The sequence below is a fragment of the Canis lupus genome, chromosome 17 (genome assembly GCF_048164855.1).
Source record: "Canis lupus baileyi chromosome 17, mCanLup2.hap1, whole genome shotgun sequence".
NCBI classification, from domain to species: domain Eukaryota; kingdom Metazoa; phylum Chordata; class Mammalia; order Carnivora; family Canidae; genus Canis; species Canis lupus.
This window is the reverse complement of record NC_132854.1, coordinates 37,539,559-37,561,836: the sequence shown is the minus strand read 5'-3', so window position 1 is coordinate 37,561,836 and position 22,278 is coordinate 37,539,559.

The window sequence follows — 22,278 nt, the reverse complement described above, 5'->3', positions numbered from 1 at the left end:
TGTGACAATAGAGAAAGCACAAATTCATTATGCTCTATTTTCTTCATTTGTAAAATGAATAGGACAAGATAATGTATAATGTCCTTTAGCTTAGTGACTCAATTTCCTATCATTTCTCACTACCTGTGGAATCCAAGGCTTAAGCATTTGTCCTCCGGGTAAATATTAATTATTTTATTTTCAAAAAATATTAATTATTTTAATCCTGGCACAACCAGATACTTTCTGGGCCTTCGACAGATCACATGGTCTAAACTTTCTCTTCTCTAAAATGAAGATACATGGGCAGCCCCGGTGGCGCAGCGGTTTAGCGCCGCCTGCAGCCTGGGGTGTGATCCTGGAGACCCAGGATCGAGTCCTGTGGCGGGCTTCCTGCATGGAGCCTGCTTCTCCTTCTGCCTGTGTCTCTGCCTATAAATAAATAAATAAATCTTAATAAAATAAAATGGAGATACAAACAATAACTATTTCAAGAAGATGCTCTGAGGATTAATTATTAATATTAATAAAAAGTGCTTTGTGCATACAAAGTGTTCACTATTAGCTGGTAACTTTCTATTAGGATCATGAACATCCACCTACCAGTACCAGCAAAGCCTCATCCAGAACAGATGCTCAATATATGAATAATGTATTCATATTACTATATGAATAAATTTCATATATGAAATACTATATGAATAATAGTAACAATAAGTATTTATTGATCATATAAAGTGTGTACAATTGGTAGCACCACCTAATTGAAACTTTTTGAGCTATTTATTTTCTCTCATAAGTGAGAGGATACAGATTTTAGAACATTACACAAGTAGTATTTCAACAGTATATTATTATGAACTATCATCTAGATCTGAAAAGCAGTAAAAATCATGTCTGAATGAAAATACCAAGCAATTTCCTGGCTGCATTATTCACAATAGCAGGATACAAAAACAAGCTAAATGTCCATTTGTGGATGAATGGATAAAGAAAATATAGTATATACAATGAAATTATTATTCAGTCTTAAAAATAAAGGAAATCTTGCCTTTTGTGACTACCTAGATGGACCCAAATGACATTATACTGAGTCAAATAAGTCAAACACAGAAAGACAAAAACTGCATGATCTCATTTTTATGTGGAACCTAAAGTAGTCAAACTCATAGAAACATAGAATAGAATGGTGATTGCCAGGGGCTAGGGGAACGAGGAGTTAATGGTTAAAGAGTATAAAATTTCACTTATGAAAGATAAATAAGTTCTAGAGATCTACTACACAATGGAGTGCCTATCTAAGAATACTGTATTGCATATTTAAATTTTCTTAAGAGGATAGATTTTAATTGTTTTACCTCAAAATTAAAAAAAAAAAATACAGGGATCCCTGGGTGGTGCAGCGGTTTAGCGCCTGCCTTTGGCCCAGGGGCGATCCTGGATACCCGGGATCGAATCCCACGTCGGGCTCCCGGTGCATGAGCCTGCTTCTCCCTCTGCCTATGTCTCTGCCTCTCTCTCTCTCTCTCTCTCTCTCTCTCTCTCTCTCTCCCTCTCTCTCTCTCTGTGACTATCATAAATAAATAAAAATTTTAAAAAATACAATAAAGGGAGCAAGAAGAAACTTGGAGGTAATGGATATGTTTATGGCTTATATGGTCGTGATGGTTTCATAGATGTATACTTACCCCAAACTTACTGAGTTGTATACATTAAGTATGCATAATTCTTTCCTTATCGATCACACCTCAATAAAGTGGTTTAAAAAAGAAAATGCTAAACAATTTTCAAATACAGATCTAAGATTCTGAACCTGTGGTCCTTGGACTTTTTATTTTTTCCTCTGAGTTTTTTAATGTCTGATGCAAATGCACCTAAGTGTAACATTCTAACACTGAAAATATGTCAAAAATTGTTGTTAAGTAGCTTTTAAAACTTGAGTGTGGAATGGGTGACGGGCACTGGGGGTTATTCTGTATGTTAGTAAATTGAACACCAATAAAAAATAAATTTAAAAAAAATAAGAAAAAAAAAACTTGAGTGTGAAAACTGCATTAAAAATTATGTTAAAAAAATTATGTTAAAAATGTCTAAGTTACTTGTGTGTCATTCTGTAGGTAATATGGTACGCACAATTCAAAATAGAAAAATAAAGCTCAAAGATTAAGTCTAAAGAAGAAAGGAGTAAACCTAATAAGCAGCACTCAGAATAAGTGGATATCATGACACTAACACGTCATGAAACATAATGAAGATATATATATACCATAACAACATAAAATAAAATAAGCACTGCTTTGTGCTCATCTGTGTGCCCTTGTGTGTGTGTGTGTGTGTGTGTGTGTTTTCACTAAAATCCTCTGCCAAATAAATGTCCCCTGTGTGACATTTTTTATTGACGGAAGTGCTGTGAAATTGTCTTTGTATTCATTCAAACTGGAATCAAAATATTTTCCAGATCCCGATATAACAGGAATTTTAATGGAGAAGGAAATGAAAGTAGATTAAAGAATATTTCAGTGCTGATCCAGAGAGCAGAGAAAGTTATCAAGAAGAGGGAGGATTCAAATAAAAAGCAATAAGACTGTGTGAACAGGATCACTGGTTTCAATTTTTTTTTTCTAACATCAGACTAACATCATTAGAGCAATTTTGTAATTGGGCTTATATCTACTTCTTTGATATTTTTACAGTTTTTGATGGCATCGCCTATGCTACAGTTGATGGAGGAGGATCATTTCTTTTTCTCATTTGGTATCTGAAAGTCCGATGAAATCTATGGCTTTAGCTGCTTTTCTGTGTGTGTATGCATACATGTGTATAGACCGTGTGCGTGCCTGTGTGTGTGTGTGTACCTATGCTTATCTATTTTCTTCTATTTGTCAAATAATACATTCCCATTGTTCAGACACTGGGATATTTGTAATTAAAAGTATTTTTGTAAATAAAAGTATTAAAATCACCCAAATTGACCCCACCAGTATGTTGATTATATGAATGGGATTATGTTTTTATATTCTTCCTGAAGAAAGAAGAGACTTCCCAAAAGAAGACTCTGTATTTTGTCCTTCATATTTCTAGGTGTCAGCCATGTACAGGACACCAAACCCAGAACTTAGTAGGGGCCCCATCGAGAGGGATGCTTGATAAGTATTTTGAAATGATGGCTGAAAAATTATCGCAAATATCCTTCTATGTCATCAAGTTTTTTTCAAAATCCTGATTTTGGATTCCTTCATAATAGTATGCTATATGTTGATATATACATATGTTGATATAAGCCAAAAATTACCTAGTCATACATGCATATGAAATTATATTTTATATATATAAAAATCCCCAGGCTGCTTGAGATAATTGCTAAAAGTTGAGTTAACATTTAACTTGAAAGTAACACATTAAATTTATTTAAAACTAATTTAAAATGTCTATAATACTTTCTAGGGTGTGATGTTTAACTCTGGTTTTCCCTTACCAAAGAAATTTCAGAAATTTAGGATTACTTCCCCATTATCGATTGCTATGGTTCACAGTTCTTTTTGGTATTTCCATTCTTTCTTTTATTAGGTTTTTGTTCTGAGCAATTTAATGTTCCTATTGATTGGAAACACACAGAAAACATTTCAAACAACGATATCACTTTGTAGTTTGGGGGAATTACATCTAATTGAGTCTGAAATGTTTCACTTCTCAATTATAAATGTTTGAGCATACATTTATTTCTTATAAAAACAAATCACAAATACAACCATAAAGCTCTAGTAATCAGGTCATAAAACATATTATAAACCCAATTTGAAATACTTTTCCTAGGAATACAAATGTAAATTATGCCAGATTTCTTTAGCAATTTAGCAAAAAGAGAAATGACAATTCTAATCATTTTTGCACAGGAAGAAAGAAAAATTCCTCCTGTTTTTTTTTTTTTGAGAAAATCAAATGTCTCAAGAAATAAAATTTTATAATAAGCACATTAATTTATATATTTTCTTTGGAAAAATAAGACACTTAAAACACTTAAAAAAGACTCCTTTACTGTAATCAGGCTTAAAAAAAGCAGGAATGTGAAATTTCTTCCTGAATTTTTTACCTAGCATTGTAAATGCTACCTCAAGAACAACACTTTAAAAGATAAAAGAAAGTAACCTTTATTATGAATCTGTGACAACTGCTGTATAAGCTAAGTAACATTGCCCTTATTTCTCCACAGGGCTTCAGGGTTCTCAGATGGGTTAAGTCGCTTGCTCAAGGTCACCTCACTAGTATGAGGCAGGCAAAAGCATGCATCAAGCACGGTTTAATGTTAAAGCCCCATGCTCTGTCCACTGTATCATGTTGTCTCCATGAAAATGTGAAGAGAAAATAACACAGAAAATCAATAATGAATGAACTAGGATCTATAACTTAGAAAAAAATAGATTTTGCTTTGTCACAAATACAATAGTTTCACATCTGTAGAGTGACTTTAATTTCATTTACATTTTTACACTATTTTGAAATTTTGTATATTTTACATTAGTCTTTATTTTTCAAATTACATATTTGTCTGGAGCTATTTTATGTTTTTCCCCTTGAGGCTCTATTTCTCATGTGTTGCTGCATATTATCATTTCTTGGTAAGGTTTATTTAACTAGGAATCGGTTACCCAGTTATCAAAGTCTTAGGTACTTGACATAACTCACATTGTTTTTTCCTTGATCTAGAATGGAATTTTATTACATATTTCTAGCTTCACATTTAAATACATTAAAGAATGAATTTAAACATTGCAATTACCTTGTATCATATCTGATACATTTGTGCTCTATTGCAAACAATTCAGCTGAAACCATAAAAACAACTGGTGTATGTGGATGAGATTTTTCTTTGAATATGAATTCCCTATAACAAAATGATTTTGTTTTAACACTGTATTGTAAAATTAATGTAACAAAATAATTATATAATAGTGCATTCATGTGCTAACTTTACAACAAAACTATTATTTGTTGTATCTAGGAAAATGTTCCAAATTAATTACTGAAATACATTGTTAACTCATATAGCTGGCAAAATATTAAATTGATGTGGATAAAATAAGTTGTATTATAATGTTGCCATGTGGACAAGCATTCACTATATAAATGCATGCAGTTTTATATGTTTATACTTGTAAACATGAATATGTACATTAAATGTGTGTGTGTATGTATACTAAGAAAAAGAGAAATACCTAGAAGTTTGCATAATACAGTATAAGAGTGCCACCTTCTGGATTTAGAACATTAAGTGACAATTTTTTATAATGTTCTAGCTTCCAAAAAAAATCTATGATTAATGATGTTCCTTGTTAGTTTTTCCTATATTTTACTATTCATATGTAAATATTGTTTTAATGCTACTATTTTTAATGCAGCATATTCATTTAATATGCCTAGAATCTCTTGTGTGTATACAAATATTTTCTAGAGAATACAGTAGATTCCAAAATTTACTAAAGATATATCAATGTGTATATCAGCAAACTAACAGAGCTAAATCAAAAGAAAACAATGCAATTAAAATGTATATTTGCAAAAAAATGAATTAATTCATTTATTTTCAACATAGTAATAAGTCAGCAATAAATGTACTTTCTCAACTTTGTGCAAAATATAATGGCAAAGCACATTTTTCTAATAGATTTCACTACTTTGATATTGAATTTATATACACCTAGGTTTCCTATCAAAAGTAGTAAAATTAATTTTAAAAACTCAAAATTAAACACATAAATATTATACAACTACTACTTCAGTATCAGGAATGATCAGACATTATGGGAATTGAGCAAATATGTCTTGAATTTACAGCTGTTGAGTATTCCTCTTTTCTCCATTGGTATCAGGCTCCCCTGACCCAGCAGAAAGCTGAATCATGATGTCCTTCCCCACCCAGGACCTCACATACCAAAATCAGAACTCGGCTCTCAGTTTAAAATCTGATCAATTTCAATGGTTTACCAACTTACTTAGAATGGTTATAAATTACAATTGTTAATTTTAGTTATACACTAAAATTTGGTGATCTTTTTTCTATTAAATAAATGTCAAGACTTTGGGAAGGGAAATGACTAATGGTGGTGTTAGGGGCAATATGCCTTATTTATTTTCCTTTTGCTCATATTTCCTTCCTTCAATCATTCTCCCAAGTTTTTGAGTGTGTGGGACATGTAAGATTTCCTTGTGCCTATAAAAATTACACTTTATTTGAAGCTTTCTATTTTGCACATGGATAAGACTAACCCTGCATATAAATACATCAAGTATGCATAAGAATCTTAAATGTGTCAGAAGAGATATACTATTTTTTGTGGTAGACAGTATTTTATAATATAAGGTAAATGTTCTTAGCCACTCTAACACTAATGCTAATTTTATGTAACCTATTTTCTAAAGGTCTCTTAATGAACTTCTAATTCTCTCTTCTTTGGAGGAGGATTGGGAGTTCAAGAATCATGACACCTCTCCATTATATGTGTAAAATGGTGATAAGACATTATTTTAAACACAGGATAATATTCTTGTCCAGATTTCTTACCCTTCAAACATTATTCATTCACTCCTGAATCCCCAAATGATAACTTCTAAAGCATATTCAACTAATGGGAATATGGAGTGTATTGAAACAAAATGAAAGTGAATAATGGAACAATTCATTATAATAGAAGAGGATTTTAAATGCCGATGACTTAGAGATCTATATATAATTCAAATAATCAGAGTATTGAGGAAGAAATTCTACCAGCCTATTAATATATCAACAAGGACATATTTTGAGGCTCCTGCACTAGTTTCTGCCACACAACTCCCAATGACTTCAGCTGTCCCAAATATAAATGAGTACAATTTGTACATAAGACATGTGCAGCTTTTTAAGAACAGTGCTTTACTTTCTATATTTAATAACTTAGAGATCTTTGGGCCTAATAGCAGTCACCTTCAAAAAATATGTGGTAATCTCTCTTTAGATGTACACATAACCACCATCAAAATTAATGGGAATTAAACCTACTATCAAAAGGACAAGAAATTCCTTTGAATGTTTTACAAGGTTACTTTCCATAATGATTTATTTCAACTGAAATTTCTTTTACAACTCTATATATTCCAAAATAAATATACTGTTTAAGTAATTAGCTTAATGAGGTCTCTATATCTTGAGTAGGATGAAATAGAGTATAAATTAGCATATAAAACTAACAGTCTTGCAGGAGGATTGAGAATACTTTGGGGGTTCTATAGGCAGAGACTCAGGTTTGTATATCTTATAAACCAAATATATCCAGACTCACCTAGAGAATTCTCTTGGTGAATCCCTTAAGGGCCCATGTGTGTGTATGTGTGTGTGTGTGTGTGTGTGTGTGTGCACGTGGGACTTAGAAATCTGTTTATAAGAATCCCTGATGAGAATGAAAGTTGAGCATTTGCTTGGTGCAGGATCAGTCAACTATGGAAGATAAAGGGAGCTTGCAATCGCAGCCTGACACATTTTATGCATTACCATATACTAGGCCTTGCAGATTCCCGTAAATATTTCAAGAACGTGGTGCTATCCTAGAAGCATACACATATAAATAAAAGAAAATCATCACTGAGGTCTCCTTAAACAGCCAAGAGCCCAATACTAAGCAGCTCGGTAAATTTGCTTCACAATTTGAGAAGAAACATATTTGTCCCAGTTAAGTGTGATAATTCTTTATCGGTTAAAATACATGGCACACAATTTCCTTTGGAATGGTGAAGGAAATCTCTATAGCAATCAGGACTCAATGGCTCTAATTAACGATATTAATTAATTAATTAATGCCTGGTGAGAACAGAAGAGCAGGAAAAGACAGATGTTGACATACAGTCTAGGTGACTGATCATCAGCACATGTGAGTAAACCCCTGGGGAATTTAAATTACCTTCAATATCCAAAATGCTGTGTGTGGTTTTGTACCAAAGAAATGTAGTTTAGTTGTCTTTATTGTAAATCTTGAATGATGTAGAAAAACATTAGGAAAAATAAAACCATGAGGCAATTTGTAAAGGTTATGCTATTCTTTAAAAGTGATCAGATCTCCAGAACAAAATTCAATTTTTTGAAGTTACTAAAATAATAGTAAGGCAACATGGTTAATTAAAGATCCCTCTTGATGAGTTTATTGTTACTGTAGAAAAGAAGAAAATTGCCCCCAAAAGGCCTAAGGTTAGGGCTATAAACATAATTGACATAATTGAAACAATGAGTATTTATAAACTTGTACTTGAACTTAAAATGTGAGGTCAGAGCTGTGACTCATTCTCAGGCAATTCAATGACTGTACTCATCACCTGATTCCTTGATAGATGCTTTGGGAGTCTCCAAGTCAAGAAAACAACAAAACAAAACAATGATCAAAATAGGGATTTTCCTCAAAAAATTCTAAATGCTTTTACCATGCAGCAATGATATAATTAAATCTGAGTCTAGATTTTTAATGCCTTGACTGGATACAAAAATCAAGATGAGTGACTTGTTTTTGTGCGTTTTTGAATGATTTATATCTTTAACATACCAACTGCTGAAACAAAACTACTCTTTTGTTCGAATGAACAAAAATGTTTGTCTGAGTGGAAAATATATGTTTTAGATTTTCTAGGCCTCATTTGGTCTTAAAATTATATGAGTTGGTACATTTCCCAACTGAAAGATACTTGCATGCCCCTATCGACTACCAACAACAAATGGAGAAAGTGAATGAAATTTAGAAAACAATAATACAGAGTGATCAGAGGAAACACATAGCTTCTCCTACTCCAAAGAAAAGTTCTAATCCTCCATTCTGGAATCTTTATGATTTCTTGAAGTTCCCCTAAGGATTAGAAATGTATAATATATATGAATATAAGTTCCCTTAAGGCCAGGACTTCTTAACCTTTTTAGCATCATGACATAGAAAATGATAATATGATATAGAAAAGGGAGACACTTATGAAGAGGATTTGGAGGCATCTATGTGAAGATAGATTTTTTAAAAAAATAATTGTATTTATTATACTTTATATTAGATTTTTTTTAATTAAAGAAAGGTATTGGGGAAGATATTAAATGTCAACCTCCAATATTTTTTTTCCAAAAATGCTGACAGGAAACAAGCTTACTTCCATAAGTATGACTTTATACCAAATTCTGTGATTAAAGGACTATACGTATCTCCTGATCAAAAATTTTAATGATGGTATTTCCATATTCTTCATAGTCACCATATACATTGCACATAAAACAATAAAATATTTAACTCCAATTGGTGGTCTCTGAAGAGAGCAAGGGGTAAACCTGAATTACATCACAAGACAGTCCCCAAGTGATCTCAGTGCTCTGACTACCGTAGTTAGAACACAGACATTTTAATTGGTCTAAAGCCTCCAATATGCAAGTGTTCTTTAGTACCCATCCACTCACTGAACTGGAAGGAGAGAATGGAAGGAGCCATCCTAAAACATACTATACTTTAAGATGCATACTATCAATGTCTTGGAATATGAGCTGTCAAATCCACACTTCTCTTTGGGGAAAGAGTAAGATTGGATAGTAAGATCTATCCACACATAGATACCTTATCCTAGAGGCCAACCATCATTTCAATCCTTTCTCCAATTTCTTATAGTGTGGCCAAACCTGTTTTCAATTAGAGGCATCACTTTCCATTTTGAGAGAGATTAGCAGAGGATCAGAGAATTTCTGCAAGCACAGTGGTGAGGCTACTTATATACTCTGCCATAGCTTCTATTGATCATTCTGGGAGAATGGGATAGTCATTGCATCATATTGATCAAAGGCCTCTCCAAATGCTTCTTTAACAATGTCTCCAGAAAATCAGTGGTTTAGGATATGAAACTAATTATCCTGAGGATAACATTTATTTTGTCAAAAATGTATTTCATATGTCATTTTTCATATCAAATCATACTCATCTATATATTGTCCAGCTTAGATGATCAGATAGCTTTACGAATGGCAAGTCCGAGCAAACCCAGAGAGAAAGGAACCCATCTTCTCTAATTTGATGGGTATACTGGTAAAGTATACAAATTCATTAACTTAGAAATCAAGATAATGAACATGCCATTTAAATATTTTGATTAGACAAAAGAAAATTCATCAGTAATAATGTGTCTAATTAAAGACCTTATATACCACTTCCATAATAAATATACGTTCAGCCAATTTATTTAAAGAATAGAAATATCAGTCTGAATGTAAAAATCCTTCCATACATTTTACTCTCCCTCTATCCCTGGATCTTTTAAAATTCTTTGTCAAAACCAATTTGTCAGCAATTTCTTTTTAATGATTTGCCTTTAGGGAGTTTCTCTAAAGTATTCATCTTAGTGCATATAGAAGAAAATAAATGTATTTTCCCTGTACTCATGAATCATCATTTTGCATATTATTTAATTAAATCTCATAAATAAAATAACACATGCCAAAATTAGCATAAGCAGTCACAGGACTAATACAACTCATTCTTAGTAAGTGCACACAAATGCACATGCACACAGATAGCCCAAGTGCCATGACTTTTAAAAGGATTAGAAAGCATTGGTTTATCTGTCATGTCTATTATGTGGAAGTAAATTATGAAAGCTTCTACTATAATGTTTTGTCAGCAATTAAAAAACTTTCAAAAGTAAATGTCAACACCCATTTCTAAGTAAATCTTTTATTCCTACAGAGGAATTAAAGTCTCCTAAATGAAATTTCTTCTCCCTTTTAAATAAACTTGTTTCCAAAAATATTTTCTCCCACTGCAATTTCTTTATTCGAGTTAGTCCTGGTTATGATACCCCACTTCTGTGCCTAAAAAGAACCAGATTGTTTTTCCCAGCTGTAGCCACTCGAGTCATTCTCTATAGCAATCAGGTTCATTTCTTAGCAGCTGCGAAGTTGTCAGTCTAACTCTAGTCAGTCCCGTGTCCCTACTTTTCTGAAGTTCCAACTGGCCAATAAGATACACAATAGCATTTTAGCACTTGTATAACTTTAAAATATTTAGAAAATACAATCAGTTCTCCAGAAACAAATGTAAACAGCTATATCCTTTTATGATTGAGATAGAAATTCCCTTAGAAAATAGCATTTCTGATGCAAAATTGAAATGTGCAAAATCAATATACAAGAAAATATAGCTTTACGGTATAAAGTCAGAAGTTCACATACAAATCACTTCTGACTATTTAATTGCCCACATGCACACACCTTTGCCCAGCATAGTTTTTTTTCCATTCAGGTGATATTTTATGAACTGAATGTCTGTGTTCCTCCCACATTGCCAATTCATATTCTGAAATCCTAACCCCCAATGTCATGTCATGGTACTGGGAAGTGGGACCTATGGGAGGTAATTAGGTCATGAGAGGAGTCTTCATAAATGGGATTAGTGCCTTTTTAAAAGGTATCCTGGAGAAATGTGAGGAATGTGAGGAAACAAAAAAATGTGAGGAAACATTTTTTTTGAATGTGAGGAAACAAAAAAAGGAAATAGTCTGTAATATGGTGAGAGGGGCTCTCATCATTACCCAATCATGTTGGCACTCTGATCATAACTTTCAGCCTCCAGAACTGTGAAAAATAAGTTTCTGATGTTTATAAGCCACTTAGTTAATGTATTTTATCAGATCAGCCTGAGCAGATGGACACGTTTGGTTGTGTTGTGAGTCAATACTTCAACTTGATATTTTATATTTGTTAAAGTTCCACAATGATTCTTAGATGTGCATCTCCACCTGAGAACTGCCTACACTTATCACCAACAGACTATAGAAGAAATATAATTGTTTGTGGGAAGGAAGTAGAGAAACAAATGTACGCAAAAACAATAAAAGTATTCTTGGGGTCATAATCATTCAGAAGGTGTTTCTTTGTGGCACAATTTAGAATCAAAAATACATGACTGAACATTTCAATTGATAGAACTCTTCTATCAAGTGATTAATCTGGGTATTGTCTTCTCCTTGCCTGGGGAAGATGGAACCCCCTTCACACTGTAGTATTGGAAACTTCTGTATTCATGAAAAATTGTATGGGCCTTTCTTCCTTTTTACTTTCTTTTGAATCCTGTGCTTCTGGTACTTCAATGCTGAATTGAATGATTATTCTCAATGTTATAAGAAAGACTCTGTCACTTTCTCTCTTGTATCTCAGGAATGGATCCCATATGTTTCTTCATTTCTTAGAATTAGAAAACATTCTCAAAGAGGCTGTTGAACTAAAATTGGTGTTTTAAAAAATGTTTCTTTACCCTCTATCCACCAATATTTGCTTTTTTCTCAAATCCCTCTAGTTCTCGAGTTGGACTTTTTTCAAGTTGTGAATAACTTTTACTTCTGTTATGATGAAAGTTCACCTCTCTTTCCACGAAGTGGGACAATTTAACTGGAATTACTGTGATATTGCATCTACTTCTGTATTTTCCTTCTTATATCAGTCAAATGTAACATCAATCCTTAAAATACTAACTTATTGGGGATCCCTGGGTGGCTCAGCGGTTTGGCGCCAGCCTTTGGCCCAGGGCGCGATCCTGGAGTCCCGGGATCGAGTCCCGCGTCCGGCTCCCGGCATGGGGCCTGCTTCTCCCTCTGCCTGTGTCTCTGCCTCTCTCTCTCTCTATCTATCATAAATGAATAAATAAAAAATCTTAAAAAAATTCTTTCAAAAAAATACTAACTTATTCCATCTCTACCACATTAAGAAACAATAATATTTACTCAATTTAAACGTTTCTCTCTTTAAGAAAAAAAATGAGTTTTCTAAGACACAAATCTTTCTTTAGGCCCAATGGCATTCTTTCTCAAATTTCTGATGTTTCATTTTGGAATTCCCAAGCCCTATCTCTTGTTAACATAATAGAATGTGAAAATGTTTTACTTCTCATTTCTGTTTTCCTCTAGTTCTGAGGAAACATGATTCCTAGAAAAAGAGTATTTTCCACACAGGCTGTTTACACTTTCTGCTTAGCCACTGTTTGCCACACTTTCACTGATTTTTTTCCCCTCCTCTCAAGTTCAAGAAGATACTGTAAAGACCCTATTTCTCTTCATTCACTAATGTGGTCAGCTATAGCATTGGGTTTGAACCTACACTCAGCAGCTCGGAAATACATCACTATGATCAATGGTTATCTAATCAACAAACTGAATCCAAATTGAGAGTCTGAGAGAAATCATCAGGAGGCCATAGGATTGCACAAAAGTTCAACCCATAATGGTTCTTATTGTGACCCTGGATGTTCTAAACAGAATAAAACAGGGAGAAGATTTGTGATAGTCAATATAATACTAACTAAAGTACCTGGAATTAAGGATCCAATGACCTAAATAAATCATACAGGCAAGCTGCTCACTCATCCATATAAATGCCACTGCTTTTATAATTTGAAATTCAAAGCCAAACTCTTGGAAGTCCCCCAAATAAAGACCTGTATCTATACCTTATCAGAATCTGCCTGCCTGGCAATCTGTCTACCAGACTTGGAACAATATTTGCAAATTGAGCTCTAAATAAAAAGAGGATCTCATTCATTCAGTCTTTCCTTCCTTCCTTTTTCCTTCCTTCCTTCCTTGCTTCCTTCCTTCCTTCCTTCCTTCCTTCCTTCCTTCCTTCCTTCCTTCCTTTTTTCCTTCCTTCCCTGTATTTTTCTTTCTTTCATTTATACATTTCCTTCTACAAATATTTACTGAAAAAAGACAATGACAAAATTATTCTAATCATAAGTAGATGCTATAGTGAAAATAGCAGTACCATATGTTCTAGTTTCCAGGAGTTATGAGTGTAATGGAGATACTATTTAGCAGAGAACTACAGAAATAATTTTCTAAAATTATAGTAAGCACTGAAGGAAAAGCACAGAATACAGATTTGGGACTAACTTAATGAGAGTTCAAGTTCATAAACTTTCTCACTTACAAAAAATATATTAGAGATTCGCAATGAGATTGTAGGTTGTTTTTTAGTAAGTCTCCATTCTAGGGGATGTTCAGTTTACAAGAAAAACAAAGTATCATGTAGGGGGCAAAATAAATTATTCTGAAACCAATTCACTGAATTTCCATTGCAGTCAGAACAAGTTAATGAAAAATTTGAAATGAATACTTTGGAGAGTAGTATTTAACATAATTCTAGGTCATTACACAAACACCTGGAGATATAAACTAACATATTTAAATAATGAATTCTTTGGATTTTTTTAAATTTAGCAAACCTTAACGATTTTTGGTGTACTTGAATGAAGAGATGGCTTAGTCTAATCACTTTATGTTGTGTTTGAATTTGTGGTCAATAGGACATACATAAAAATGCATTTAAAAAATAAAGATAAGGGAGACAGAACGTAAAGACTGCTAACTCTGGGAAACGAACTAGGGGTGGTAGAAGGGGAGGAGGGTGGGGGGGTGGGAGTGAATGGGTGACGGGCACTGGGTGTTATTCTGTATGTTAGTAAATTGAACACCAATAAAAATAAAATAAAAATTAAAAAAAATAAATAAATAAAAATAAAAAATAAAGATAATTTTTGTGATTCCTTTTATAAAAATTATTTTCCCAAATCTCTCATTTGGCACCTATTTATAACATTAATATACCAAGTATCCTTTTTTCCTCCCAAATATCTTTTGAATGCAATGTATTACAAATGAATATTCAAAATGAACATAAGACAAGATATACCCTTCAGCTAAAACTAACATTCTGTCCAGATGTCAGGTTGGATTTAAACTTTTAAAGCTTGACTTAGAGTTTGACACTAATTTCCTTCAATGCCAAACTAAATTAGCCTTAAGAAGTGCAAAATGGCTAAAAATAACCAAGAATTCTATTCTTTTCTCTGTTATATACAAATACCTTCTTTTAGGACTAACATCTCTTCATGATTGCCTTTTATGGATGTGTATATGAAATTAAATATCTTCCATTTACCTTCTCACATGCAACATATGAGATTTCCTGCTCAAATCTCTTAATTTTACAGATGAAGTCAGTGTTGTAGTGGGCCTGAATGGTACAACCTGATAGTAGCAGCTTAAGGACTCAGACCAAAATGTTGTATTTTAGGAAAGTACTTCTGTCTCTTGACAAGAGTTTGCATATTAGTAGTTTACAGGTCAAATATGTTTTCTCACCTGTATTCTGCATATGTATCATACTGAAAGTAAACCCAATGTAACTTAATGTGAATCACTTTACTGTTTCTGATTTGTGTACTAATTCTGATCCCTTCTAATTCTGATATTATCATAACAGGCCTAAAATTTTATATGTACTTGAGCATAACATAGCTTGTATGCTCCATTTTTAGTTAACTCCTTTCTCTGTCAGCAGATGTCCTATAAATAGGTTGAATGAAACTAGTGCATTGTAAGTGATATTTCTGCTCATCTATCAAATTTAAGGAATGCCCACTTGCTTTTAGGGAATGAGTATATTTGATTTGCATTTAAATTCTATTCAACATTTGTAATGTGCCTAAGTATTATAGATTCAGGAAAGCTGGGATCCCTGGGTGGCTGCGTGGTTCAGCGCCTGCCTTCATCCCAGGGCATGATCCTGGAGACCCAGGATGGAGTCCCACATCAGGCTCCCTGCATGGAGCCTTCTTCTCCCTCTGCCTGTGGTGTCTCTGCCTCTCTCTCTTTCTCTCTCTCTCATGAATAAATAAATCTTAAAAAAAAATCAGGAAAGCTAAAATCTGTATCTCCTATATTTTACTGTCATTAAATTGTGATTTTGGCTTAGGGGATCAGGTACCCTTAAGTTTGGGAATGTTTAGTGAAGTGGAGGTGTCATTAGTGTTAATTTTGCTATTTCACTTTTTTTTTTTTTTCTGGCAAACCCACTCATAGAGACTTTGTTCCCACAGCAACTTTATCAGAAGATGTAATGTCCAAATACCATTTTGAAAGATTTCAACAGGTTCAGTGCAAGCATTCATATTGTACATGTGGATCATGGTAGGTACTGAGTGTTTTCGAAGTTAGCTGGGGCTTTGAGATTATGGAGGTTTTTTCCTGATGACAGTTGCAAAGTGGTTCTAGAACCATCTTATAGGATAGTTTAAAGTCATTCTTTGTGTCCAAACTAAGGTCTAGTTGCTTCTACCCTTCCACATTTCTTTAGACCACTTAACGCTCTGAAAAAAAGATTATTCCTTGCCTAAGCTAGTAATGAAGAAGGCATTCACTTTCCCCACAGCTTGACTAAACTTTACACTTCCTTCTTATTCTGGGCTTCTGGCTACCCTTTTCTTAGGGCATTTACGTCAGGAAACTTACAATGGTAATTTCTTTTTCTGCCTCTTTGGTATACATTTTTTGTTAATCTGTATCCAGAAATCTTTTTTATTTTATTATATATAAACATGTTTCTAGGTAAAAAAAAAATCTTAACAGAAGTAATGATAATATTTGTAATTTTTAGCAAATTTCTTTCTAAGTATATTAGCTCATAACAAAGTAAAAAATATTAAGTAATAGTAATGATATATTCTTGCCCTGATTTTGACTTGAGAGCTAATGCTTTAAAGCATTAAAGCAGGATTTCCATGTACTAATATGGTACTGCTTTGTATAAAACTAAAATTATTTTGGGCTTTTTTCCAGCTTCATTGGGGTATACCTGACAAATAAAAATTACATATATGTAGGGTATGGGACACGATGATTTGATATACATATACATTGTGAAATGATTACCACATGCAACCTGTTTAACACATCTATCACCTCACATAGTTATTTCCATGTGTGTGGTAAGAGCACTTGAGATCTACTCTCTTAGTAAACTTCAAAGATATAGCACATTATTATTAATTACTGTTGTTATGATGTACATTAGGTCATCATAATTTCTTCATCCTATAACTCAAAGTTTATACTCTTTGATCGAACCTCCTCTTTTCCCCCCATTCCAGCCTATTGTAACTACCATCCTTCTCACTGTTACCAGTTGTTTCTTTTTTCAGACCTGACACAAGTGAGATCACACAATATTTGTCCTTCTCTGTCTAGCTTATTTCATTTAGCTTAATGTCCTCCTGATCAATGTAGTTCTTTTTTTGTAAGATTTTATTTATTTATTTATTTATTTATTTATTTATTTATTTATTTATTTATGAGACAGGAGAGAGAGAGAGCGTGCACAAAGGGGGGGGGGGTAGGGACAGTAGCAGACTCCCTGCTGAGCAGAGAGCTCAAGGCAGAGGTGCAGAGGTAGATCCCAGGACTCCAGGATCAGGACCTGAGCAGTTGGCAGTCGCTTACCTGATTGAGCCTCCCAGATGCCCCTTTTAGTTTATTTATTTGAGAGAGACAGAAAAAGAGGGAATGAGTAGGGGGAAGGGCAGAGGAAGAGGAACAAGCAGGTTCCCCACTAAGTGGGAAGCCAGATATAGGGCTCAATCCCAGGACCCTGAGATCATGACCTAAGTAGAAGTCAGACACTTATTCAACTGAGCCACCCAGGTGCTCCCATTAATGTAGTTCTAAATGGTAAGATTGCCTTCCATATTTAAGACTGAATAATATTCCATTGTTCATATATATAGCAGAAGTTTAGAATTAAGCAGAAGTGAAAGTTTTCTGATCATTACAGATATCTGATCCCAAAGGTATTTTAATAGCAACTTTTTTGCTCAGTGTAGTGTTTGGTTTTGGAGCTAGCGTCTTCCTGATTGTTGAAGACACAGCATATCTATTAGTGTCTGGACCATAAGATATGGCTTGAAATTCAACCTGGAATCCACTTCTGTCTAACCAATGACCTTATAAATTACTTAATTTATTGTAATAAAACATATCTTACTTTAATACATGATGGAATGGATTCTCTTCTACACTATTGAATATATATATATATATATATATATATATATATATATATATATATATCTTCTCCCAAAATATATGGACCCAAATTTCTCTCAGTAAAATTTTGCAGTTTTCTGTTTAGCAGTTGTGTTGATCATTTGGTAGGCTTATTCTTAAGAGTATAATATTTTACATCATTTAAATAATATTGTTTATCAAATTTGTCTTCTACTTTTGTTGCTAATATTTAGAAATATAAATAGTAACTATATTTTGTCATCTTCCTATATTCATTCATAAATATAAATTTTTTTTTTTCTGTAGAGCCTTTTGGATTTCCAACATACACATTCATGACCCCTATGACAGTGAGGTTTGTCTCTTTCCAATTCTTTCTTTCTTTTTTTATTTTTTATTTTTTATTTATTTATGATAGTCACAGAGAGAGAGAGAGGCAGAGACATAGGCAGAGGGAGAAGCAGGCTCCATGCACCGGGAGCCCGACGTGGGATTCGATCCCGGGCGAATCCCGGGTCTCCAGGATCGCGCCCTGGGCCAAAGGCAGGCGCCAAACCACTGCGCCACCCAGGGATCCCCAATTCTTTCTTTCTAATTCTTCTTTCTTCTTACCCCCGAATCCTTCCTTCTAATTCTTCCTTCTTTCCTTCCTCCTTTCTTTCCTTCCTTTCTACCTCTCTTTTTTCCTCTCTCCCTCTCTACATCTTTCCCTCCTCTCTTCCCTCCATTCTTCCTTTGCTCCCTTTCCTCTCTCTTTATTTTTATCTTTTTCTCTTGATGCCTTTCTCACACTTTTTGCACAGGTTAACAACTTATTCTAGTGGTGATGGTGGGCACAGTTGTTTTCTTTCTATCTTAGGAGAAAGCTTTCAATATTTACCACTAAATCTGCATAATAATCGATGCAGAAAGTTTCCGTTGGTATCTTTATAACATTATACATATGACAATATATAATTTTTGTTATGCTTTATTATTAATTTAAAAAATCTAGATAGATAAATTGAAGTGTAAATATATTGCAGATATCCTTTCTAGACAGTGTCTTGCCTGTTCACTTTCTTATCCTTTGAAGAAGCGAAGTTCTTAATGTTAATGAACTCCAATATAATAAACTTTTAATTCACGTTTTTATGTACTTTTTAATGTCCTTAGCAATTTTTATGTCCTGCTTAAGAATCTGCTTACAGGAAATTTAGGAAAATATTCTATGTAAGCCTTGTTTTATCTTTCATGTTGAGCTTAAAGATAAACTGGAGGGAGAAAGAAGTTAAAGCAATTGGACCATGATCTATTTTTTCTTAGAGTTACCAAGTGAATATCCCAGAAGAAGTATAAGAAACAAGGTGATCTGATCTAATCACACTGAATAGGCTAATTGTCTTTGGGTGGCTAGAATAAAAGTACCCTAGACTGGGTAGCTTGAACAGCAAACATTTACTCTCACAGTTCTGGAGGCTGGCAAATCCCAGATTAAGGTGCTAATAGATTCAGTGTCTAGTGAGAAGCCTGTTCCCTTGTTCATTAATAAGCATCCTCTCACTATGTCCTCACAGGATTGAAGGGGGTAGAAAGCTTTCTGGAGTCTCTTTTATCAGCACACTAATCGCCTTCATGAGGGCTCTACTTTCATGACCTAATAACTTCCCAAAGGCCTCACCACCACATATTATCACATTTAGTATTAGGTTTCACATGGATTTCAGGGAAACACAAACATTCAGTACATAACCCCATCTCTCACACAAATGAAATTATGATATGATATTTGGTTGAGGAAAGTCCCTTTATTTGGAATGTCATTAGGCATTTCTGGCTCTAGGCTAGTTTTAGTAAATTAATACAAAATATATGGACCTATGAGCCAGGGTTTTAAAAATGCCATGTATTTCTGGAGCATAAAAAGGGATATTTTATGAACTGGATGCTCCCCAATAAAAGAAAATAATTTAAGGACCACATTTGATATGCCATTTTCTCTGAATCAAAGAGAATATATGTTTTATCTTTAAAAAAAAAAAAGAACCTTGATAGGACACCTGGGGGTGGGGGGGAGGCTCAGCAGTTGAGGGTCTGGCTTCCACACAGGTTTTGCTCCCCAGGTCCAGGGATCGAGCCCCACATGGGGCTCCCTGCAAGCCGCCTGTTTCTCTCTCTGTCTATGTTTCTGCCTCTCTCTCTGTGTTTTTCATGAATAAATAAATGAAGTCTTAAAAAATAAAAAAGAAAAAAGGATCTTGGGGGTTGCCCTCAATATCCAGAGGTGTGCATACTTCCTGTGTATTTCTTGATTGTCTCTTTTTTTGGAAATTATCAGTAAATCTATACTGGGTTAGATCACTATTTCGTATTAGTCTAATTTGAAAATCCAGCTCTTTGGGTTAGCTCAATGTTTCCTCTCAACCTAAATTTTGTGTGAGCTATGAGGTAAGGGCCAACATTCATTTTTACCAGATAATTACCTAATCAACAAAGTACCAGTTATTCAAAAGAACATCTTTTTGTCTCTATTTTGCTGTAGCACATTTGCTGTTGTAACTTTGGTGACCACATTTGCTATTATTTCCATTAACCTACATGTCCATCTTTATGCCAATTTCATATTCCTTTTATTATTGTGAATTCACAGTAAGGCCTTATATTGATAATATAAATATTTCAGGTATGATTTTTCTTGAGTATTATTTTGATTCTTCAGTGTCCTTTGCAATTCTGTATACAACTTATTTATTTTTATTTTTAATTTTTTAGAGTTTATTTATTTGACAGAGAGAGAGATAGAGTACAAGCAAGAGGAGCTGCAGGCAGAGGGAGAAGCAGGCTCCTGCTGAGCAGGGAGCCTGGTGTGGAGCTCAATCCCAGGACCCTGAGATCATGACCTGAGCCAAAGGCAGATGCTTAACCAATTAAGTCACCCAGGTGTCCTCTGTATACATTTTAGAATCATGTTATCAGTCTCCACCAAGAAAGAAGAAAGAAAGAAAAGAAAGAAAAGAAAAGAAAGAAAGAAAGAAAGAAAGAAAGAAAGAAAGAAAGAAAGAAAGAAAGAAAGAGAAAAAGAGGGAAGGAGGGAGAGAGAGAGGGAGGGTGGGAGGAAGGAAGGAAGAAAGAAAGGAGGGAGGGAGGGAAAGATGAAAGAGAAAGAAGGGAAGATCCTATGATACATTTTAACTGAGACTGCACTAAATTTCTAAACAAGATTGGAGATTGATATTTAAACAATATTGTCTTTCATTCATAAATATGATATAACCTCTATTTGTTTAATTAATCTCTGTAATGGTTTGAAATTCAATGTGTTTCCTATCTACAGTGAGACTTACTGATATAATTTTGATGTTTTACACTATTATTGTAAATATATGTTTTTAAATTGATAGTTGGTCATATATAGAGAGACAATGTATTTATTTATACCAGTAATCTTGCTATATTTATTAATTCTAATTCTGTATCTTTTTGAATTTCCATCTTACAAAACCATGTTATCTTTGATGCTACTTTTGTATGTCCTCCACCAATCTTTATACAATTTATTTCTCTATAATGCATACATTTTTCCATTGGTAAAGGCATGTAGTACAAAGTTTGACAGGAGTGGCCATAGAAACATTTTTTTTTATTTTGTTCTCAAAATTAGAGGAAAAACATTCATTTTTTTGACACTAAGTATGGTGTTTACAAATATTGTTTTCCTTTACTGTTTTTGAAATACTAACTAAAAGATTAAGGAAATTCTATTACATTTAATTAGTTAGAATTTTCAACATCAGTGAATATAAATTTTATATTTTTCTATCAAATGAGATGAATATAAATTTTTATTTTATTTTCCCCCTTTGTCTACTAATACAAAGTACATTGTTCTTCAAATATCAATTCAATTATTTATCCTTGCTTGTAATTTTCTCAGAAAATTTTCATTTTGGGGCATCTGAGTGGCTCAGTTGATTAAGCCTGGGCCTTTGGCTGTGATCATGATCCCAGGGTCCTAGGATAAAGCCCAGCAGCAGGCACCCTGCTCAGTAGACACCCTCTGCCCCTCCTCCTGCTCGTGCTCTCTCTTTCTCACATGCTTTCTCTCTTTCAAATAAATAAATAAAATGTTCAAAATACTTTTTCATTTTGAAGTTATTACAGGCTCATAAAGTGAGTTGAGAAGTGCTCTTTCATTTACTCTATTCTGAAAAACTTGGTATGATATGTCATATCTCTTCCTTAAGTTTTAGAATTAACAAATTTACAGCCATCAAAAAGAATGAAATCTTGTAATTTTTAACAATGTGAATGAAGCCAGAGTATATTATGCTAAACAAAAGAAGTCAGTCAGAGAAAGACAAATACCATATGATTTCATGCATATGTAAAATTTAAGAAACAAAACGAATTTAGGAGATGGGAGAAAGAGACTTAAGAGATTATTAAGAGATCCTT